The sequence below is a fragment of the Manacus vitellinus genome, unplaced genomic scaffold (genome assembly GCF_001715985.3).
Source record: "Manacus vitellinus isolate BGI_N305 unplaced genomic scaffold, ASM171598v3 scaffold_5_pilon, whole genome shotgun sequence".
In the NCBI taxonomy this organism is placed as follows: Eukaryota; Metazoa; Chordata; class Aves; order Passeriformes; family Pipridae; genus Manacus; species Manacus vitellinus.
This window is the reverse complement of record NW_021940682.1, coordinates 26,294,195-26,302,775: the sequence shown is the minus strand read 5'-3', so window position 1 is coordinate 26,302,775 and position 8,581 is coordinate 26,294,195.

Below are 8,581 nucleotides of genomic sequence, written 5' to 3'. Positions count from 1 at the left end.
AAAAAAATAAATATAGTATATTTATTTGATTTCTTCTGCAAGTAAGAGACTTTCTGACACATTCATTCTAGCAGTAACTATGAAAGAATTGATGGATATTTTGGCAAATGGCTCTTTAAATTTGCTTAGCCTCAAGGAATTATTTTTGTATTTAAAGTTTGTAGGAAATTGGTCTCTAACTGTGTATTTCAAGTACTAAAAAAAGCATTTAAAATCCAATTGCCGACAAGGGATGACTAAGAACTTGTTGCCAGCTTTTAGAGCACAAAATGTTTTTGCACAAGAGAAGAAATGAGTCAAAGGTTAGGAAAACTTATTACCCTTCACAGAAACCCAACAGTTTTTTTACAACTTTTAATCAAAACCAAAATAATGGACCACATATAAGTACAATAGAACTGGTGTGACTGTACAAAGAACTGGTGGGTAATTTCCACTGAGACTTCATTTCCTAGGATGATTCTCAGCTACACAGGAATTTTTAGTTCAGTACTGAAATTTATAATATACTTTTTTTTTCTTCTTCTTTTAAGTCATAAAAAATAAGACAAAAGAAACACTCCCTGAAAGATTTGGAAGCCAGTACTGAGTAAAGATTAGAATTTTATCCAAACCGAACCTTGCAGTTGGATATCCTAAACAGAATTTCAGACTTAGCTCCCAGTGACAGCTCTTGAATTGTCTTCGGCTTCTTAGTGTGTCCTAAAAGCCAACTGACACCGTGTGCAGTTATCACTCACTGGACATTTCTCAGTACACTTGCTCTTACTTCCCAAGAGACAGTCCCACACATTTCTTGTGCATTTGGCTTGTATAGAGGTAGGACCTACCTCTAAGTACATGACCTCATATGCTGGTCACTGTCCATTAGGGACAACCCACGGAGAAGGAATGGCTCTGCACTTTAGATGAAGGATGTGCTTGCTCATAAGCACCTAGTTCCCTGTGCCTGGATGTGGGGTCACTCCGTTTGTGGCTCTTTATCACTGGTATTTGTTGCCATTTATGTCATATATAGGAAAAACGAAACTGGAAAGGTCTATGCTTCAACACATGTTGCCTTTGGCAGTTGGAGTCAATGAAAGGAATCAAGTATTAAAAGAGTTATGAAATCATTAAGAAATTGCCTCAGGAGACGATTCCATTTTTCCTCTTTTCTGTTTTTTTCTTCTTGTGGTAATAACTAACTGGGTCTAGGACTGTAGTAGTCACAAAAGAGACAAAATATACTGATTTATACTTGCTTTCGCTTGTTCCATTTCTCAGGGAACTCATTGGGAACTTCAATATTTTAGAGCTGTAAAAAGACATTGTTTCCTAAAAATGAGCAATCTGCTGAGGTTTGCTTTGGGATATTTCTGCCTGGATAGAATGGTTAAATTAAATTCTATTTTGCAAAGCTCCCTCCTTCTGGGAAAAAATGAGTATTGGCTAATCAGCTTCCAGTTCTTAGCTTAGAAAAGAGTTTTGGAGCTTGAGGTGCAACTCTTGTTTTCAATTTCTTAACCTTAACTTTCAAGTATTTTCTACTTTAATGCAATCTGTTTGTTTTTTTTTTCACAGGCCATTTTTTACTGCTGCAACAGAGCTGTTTTGAAACTCTTCAGTCAGCATCATCTGTAACACTAGCTACATTTCCTAAGAAATTGCTGATGTTTATTTAAACACTGATACTTTTCCATTTACATGGACATTTAACTCAATTTTGTTATTGTGTCAAATAGTCTTGGAAGGATACCAGCTTTAATCTCTCATGTAGCAGTGAAGTGGGGTAGGAAGGCGCAAAAGATAATTTAACCTGCACTGTGAGGTCTCTATCCAAAAGCCAAAGGGAAGTAATGAACAGGGTCATCACTTATTGAACAATTTTCAGTTTGATTCACAGATCATGTCAGTAGAGAATGAGTTACTTAGTTTAAGTAACTTTCTGTCTGTGTGACAGAAACTTCCCATTAATACATATTCAAAAGAAGACTGACAAGTACTTTTAGAAATTGTTGATACATTATACAGTGATCACATTTTCGGAGTCATAAAATGTGTACTCTTGTGACTAGTATGGTTAAATGATCCTCTTGTATACCATATGTCAACAGTTACTTGTCACCCACTAACCAACTGTCTGAGGCCCTGATATCTTTTTCCATTTTGCGTTCCTCATCCATCTCCTAATTTCTGCCTGTGTTCAATTTCATCATACCTTTCTCTGAGAATTTCACAATGCAGATTCTTTGCGAAGAAGCTGAGGCTGAAAACGTATGCAAAGAATCTATTTTGGAGAATGGAACTGAATAGAAGTGAAATGAAAAACATGATACATTTGAGAATTCTTAACAAAATAAGATCAATTTCTTTTGCTCTTATTCAAACAGTACTTCTGAGCCACTACCATTCAACTCCAGATTCCTTTTCAGTATCTCCTTTTTTAAAGGAGGTAGTTTTGTACTTTTATCTGCTTGACAACAGCTCTTAATCAAGTAGTAAATTAGAGATTTTCTCTGCAGACTATATTTGTCAGTCAGAATTTAGGCTCATTTGATGGATCACTTCACCCTGATATCATCCAGTCTTCAGTCTTCATCATCATTACTTCAGTTTTGGGTTGCATTTAGAAACAAGGCACGCTACTGTGAGAGCAGGAGAAGATTTAAAGTGTCCTAGCATTATAGAACATATACATTCCTTCTCTCTTGTTTCCATATTTTTACTTGTTCTTTCAGCAAATTATATATGCTGTTTGTGTTCATATGCTCTGTGCTTTTGACCTTTCAGCTTGTACTTAGTGGGTCCTGTATTTCCCAAGACATAGATTTGTAACCTCTGTTTAACATCTAGGAAGCCCATGAAATGAAGAAATGTTGAATATTCAGATACAATCAAGATCATAAAATCACAGAATTGTAGAAAGGCCTAGATTGCAAGGGAGTTTAAAGATCATCTAGTTCCAATCCCTCTGACACAGGCAGGGATACCTTTACCCAGATCAGGTTTTTTAGAGCCTCATCGAACCTGGCCTTAAATGCTTCCAGGGAAGAGGAATCCACAACATCTCTGGACAACCTGTCTCAGTGTCTCACTACCCTCACAGTAAAGAATTTTTTTCTAATATCTAATCTAAACCTACCCTCTTTCAGTTAAAGCTGTTCTCCCTTTCCTGTCTCTATATGGTCTTGTAAATAGTCTCTGTTTGTCTTTCGTGTAGGCTCCCTTCAGGTACTGGAAGGCTGCAATTAGGTCACTCTGAAGCCTTCTCTTTTCCAGGTTGAATAATCCCAATTCTCTCAGCCATTCTTCATAGGAAAGGTGCTCCATCCCTCTAATCATCTTGGTGGTCCTACTCTGGGCTTGCCCCAACAGGTTGATGTTTTTCCTGTGCTGGGGACCCCAGAGCTGGATGCAGGATTCCAAGTGGGGTTCTCACCAGACCAGAGGGGCAGAATTACCCCTCTCGACCGGCTGGCCACACTGCTTGTGAAACAGCCCAGTACACAGTTTGCTTTCTGGGCTGCAAGTGCATTTTGCTGGGTGATGGCTCATGTCCAGCCTCTCATCCACCAGCAACCACAAGTCCTTCTCGGCAGGTCTACTCTACATCTGTTCATCCTCCAGCCTGTATTGACACTGGGGTTTGCCCCAACCCAGGTGCAGCACCTTGCACTTGGTCTTGTTAAACCTCATGAGATTCCCGTGGGCCGCCTTCTCGAGCTTGTCCAGGTCCCTCTGGATGGCATCTCATCCGTCAGACGGATCAATTGCATTGCTCAGCTTGGTGTCAGTCACAAATTGTCTGAGGGTACACTCTATCCCTTCACGTATGTCATTAATGAAGGTATTAAACAATACTGGTCTCAGTAAAGTTTTAGTTCTTACTTTCTGATTTCAGAAGTATTTTTCCAGCTAGAATAATTTCAAATAGATGAGTTGGAGGCAGAATCTAAAACAATTGTCTGAGTGTCCAGACCTGAAAGCCAAAAGCTTTTTTTTTTTAGATCTTCTTTCCACTGCACAAATGTAGAAAGCACCACTTCAGTTGTTGCAACCAGTATTACTCTATTGCTGATCCTGAAGAATCTTACTTCTTGGTCAGATAAAATTATTATCTCCATGCCTAAGCAAGACCTGATGACTTACCATGGTTTCAGTTTCTCTGCTGTGGAATTCACTTTGTGTCAGCCAGAGGTCAGAATTGTTTTCTGATCTTCTTTTTCATTATTGTTCTTTCTAAAACTGTTGTATTTTCATAACTCTCAATGGCCTGAAATTAGGGGTCTACTGTGTGTCTTTTAAATCTCAATATTTTTTCTTAGTTTATTTTTCCATACCAAGAAAGTGGAACTACACAGAAGCAGCAACATCCCAGGTAATAAGCTAGCTGGTTTTTGGGAACCTCCTCAGCATTTATGATTAAACTCTTTGTTCAGTTCCCAAACATCATTATATATTTGCTCTCTATAATACTAAATCTTGTCTGTCTCTCTCTGGTGGTCATCTTCTACTGTTTTGATACCTTAGGGAAGTTTGGACTTATTTTACTAAACACAAGGCTTCATATATCTAAAGGGTATATAAATAAAGAAGCCAAACAACTAGTCAAGCCTTACTAAATGTTACTACTAAGTTAATTTAACTTTTATGACTGTATCAATGATTTTCTTATTATAAGAAATTTTTGAAAAGAAGAAATAAGGGAAAGTTTTCCCTTCTGTTGTCACTTTTTTGGGAACCACACTTTCCTTTTATGTTTTATTTTGTTTGTGTTTCTCTTTAATTTACTGCCACCTATTCCTAAAACTCTTAATTTATATTACTTGGTGATTTTGTCACTGTGGATTTCAAAGTTACTAGCCATTTTATTCTACATGTAATACTGAACTGAAAACATCTAGAAAACAGATTTCCCTGAATCCCTCCAGCATTTTCTGCTACAAGAGAGAGAAATAGCACCAAACAAATTTCTTTCTAAATTTTCAATATATTCTGACATTTGAATTATTGCATTGCTGGGAATACTAATACATGCACATATACACACAAAGAGGAAGAGATTGTATTTTTTTTTGAAAGTTTTGAAGATCTTCACATATCAATATTTGTGACAATATTTCAATCAAATTGCATTTCATGAATTATAAAATTACTTCTAATCATAGATCCATACCTGCAAGTGCAGGTTTTTGCCTGTGCAGTGCTACACTGTAATAGATGCACTTGAATATACACGTTAATGGTAGCTGGTCTGTAATTTTATTTTTCCCCAGAGCTTTCCAAAATTTCTGAGTATAAAGAGCAATATAAATAATAAAATTCTTAAGTAACTAATATAATTTGGTGTATTTCCGCACAACTATGGTTAGATGAGATCTTTAGCTCCCTGAGCTATTTGGATACAAACCAGGTTTGGATAAAAACTTAATAGCTCTGTTGTCACAAAACCAAGAGTTAATCAAAATCCCTACTACTGAGCCCTGAAATGAAAGATTAAGTACATAAAGTACAACACTATGTTAATGCAGCTGTATGGGAAGAGATTAGTTTTATCAGTACATGTATACACTCAGTCATGTACTGAGTAATGGTAAAGGATACAGATTCTCACCATTAATCTTTAGATTCTGAGCTAATATACAACATTCACCTACAGATGAGCTTATGTTGTTCACCTGGTTGCTGAGCAGTGTTAGATTTTGGCTCTGGGATTTGGAAATTGACCCTAAAAACTGTATTACACAGTTTATTCTGCACAAAATGATGGAGGCGTTTCACTGCAGAACAAAAGAGCTCTTAATTTTGCAAACTGGATGTATTTCTTTCACTATCTCAGTTATAATAACATGGCTTTAAAAGGCTTTGTTTCTTTGATTATTTATATAATACAATTAATGCACCTATAAAAAGCCCTGTGTATTTTTATATTTCAGTGACAACATTTACTCATGGTAAAATTTACTTTGATTACTTTAATTCAAATGTTTCTACTGTGTGGGCAGGCACTGTGAATCCATACCACACAGACAGTTTACTCAGGAGCAATCGTCCTTCCTAGCAAATTTTCTTCAAGTAAATTCTTTATGTTTGATAGAAGACACCAGGTGCAAAGATTTCTGCAATTAGGCCCACAGGCCTTTGGATCTGTCTTTAATTGAGTTGCTTGAAAAAGGAAAATATCTTCTGCAACTTGTAAGATATCAAGAAACACAACCACAAACAAATAACACAGATTCATGAAATCAATCTTCTTATAATATATAGTTTCTCCCAAGAATTTCCAGTGGCCTGTGGGAGAGTGTATTTCTGATAGTAAAAATGATTTCTATTATATATTCATCTTCCCATCTTTACATGATAAAGTTTTAATAGCTACAAGGTTATAAAATGGTTAGTTCATTCTTTTCCAAGTAATTCCGAAAAAAACATTGTTTTTCAAAACCCTGTAGTTCTAGGTCATCCTTCATAATTTCATACAGTTTAAAATTTAAGTAAATACCTACTTTTCTTTTACTTGACATTTTTATTAAATGCATTTTGAGAAGATAAGACCACAATTCCCCTGTTCATGCATGTGGAAAGAAAAGATAGAAGAGCATTCAAATGGAACTACTTACTTCCTCATGAGCCATATATAAGAAAGCACCTACATCTTCCAAGAACTGTCTTGGCTCAACTCTGTTTAGATTGTGAAACCTGAGAGCTCACAGCAGGTGTTAATTGCAGGCCATTCTGGGATGTTTACCTTGCATTACTATATGTAGTAAATGGAAGAAACATAACCATGCTAGAAATTTCCAGTTGAGCAAGCCAAAAATTTCAGAGTATTTACCTGAAGTTCTGTGGCTTTACAGCATATTGTGAGTCTTCTCTGAGGTTAACTTTACATGTAAAAGTTCTGGTCTTTTATGCAGCCATCACAGTTAATTTAAGAAAATTTAATACTGTGAGGTCTTTTTGAAGAAATATCTTTTATAGTCCTGAAATGATGGACTATGAAATTACTGTTTTTCTTTATCTTATGATTGTAATATTTTCAAGGCAAGTTAAATGTGTTACATGCTAAGTCATTTGTTATTGGTGTAATGTCACACCCCAGGAAAAATAAACAGAAATATTGTTTTTATAGGAGATTTATAATACTAGTTATTCTATTAACTAGAAGCTCTGCTTTAATTTACTTTATATTTGTTTGATTTCCTACATTGTAGAAAAATTTCATATTGTTCTTTCCTTTGAAATAATAAAGCAGAACTTAGATGTTCTGACACGTGCTTAATAGTACTCAAGGCAATACTGTCTGCCCAGAAAACTTAAATAAGTTTAGCATGAAAATAAGGAAGAACATAGCAATTTGAGCTTTGTGCCTTTAAAGAGAGGATATACAGACCCTAAATAATTTCAGAAGTACTTGAATATTTCCACAGTCCCTCTTCGTCTCTTGGTAACATGTGCTGCAGAGACTTTCCCTTAAGGAATTTCTTACAGATGAGCTCTGCTAAACACACTCCAGAGGAGACACTGAAAGACAGGATGACTGTTTCTGTATTCTTGGATAAGGTTTGTCATTTAATTAGGAAGCAATTACTCTTCCCTTGCAGTACTTTTATTTATGTCTTTAGTACCCCAGAAAAACAGAAGATATAAGAGGCTCTAGTTCTGAAGAGATGCAGCTTTGCCCTGTGACCTTCCCTTCTGTACCAGACCGATGAAGTGCTCCATAATACAGGTTTACAAACTCTTTGCCTTAAAATCATCCTTTTCTTCTGCTGTCAGTGAACTTAAGGACTCATCTCCTGAAAGATGTTCAGCAAATGCAGCTCCTGTGAAGTCAGCGCTCTACATTTTACACGAATAAGATATGCTAGAGGACAGTGGCTTCCTTTTCCTGAACCTAATCTTGGTAACCAGAGAAAGCCTCACTCATTATAGGAGTGTAACCCATGCAAGAGGGGTTACATTGCTGTTGTTTTCCTTTGAGCTTTCTGTGTCATGTTTTCCATTTTGCTATGAACCACTAGAGACATTTCACCTGGAGACTGAGAAGAGAATGGGTAAACATATTTCTGAACAAAATCCTGTTGTGGTAACCTTGTGTTACCTCCATATTTCTTGCATAAAATGTGAGCCTCTCAATTGCCAATATCTTATTCAGGGCTTCAAAAGTAGGGGAAAAGCTTCTGAAGACCCAGAAAAATTGAGAAACTAAAGATTTCAGGAAGACTAGAACTGTGGTTTTCTGCTCACTGCTGACATCTATCCTAGATGCCTGAGTGAGCCCTTTGGAAATTTACTCTGTCCAAAGAAAGAAAAACTTCTAAAGCTTTGAGTCTACCCTGACAGGAAGTCTGGATTTCCTGTATTTTTTAACATACAGCTTTATAGTTATTCTTGGGATACCTACTTGATGAAATGTGCTCCTAAAAAGATAAAGGCAGAAGTGTCTTGATTTGATCCTGGAGCCAGAAGGCTGTAACAGGCAAGACAGAACAGCAGGAAGCTTCTCTCCCCAGTGCTGAAAGCAAATGGATTTGGTTGCTTAATGGATCATCTGGGGTCCATTTGGAATGCCCTTAGAATTATGTTCTTTTCCCTC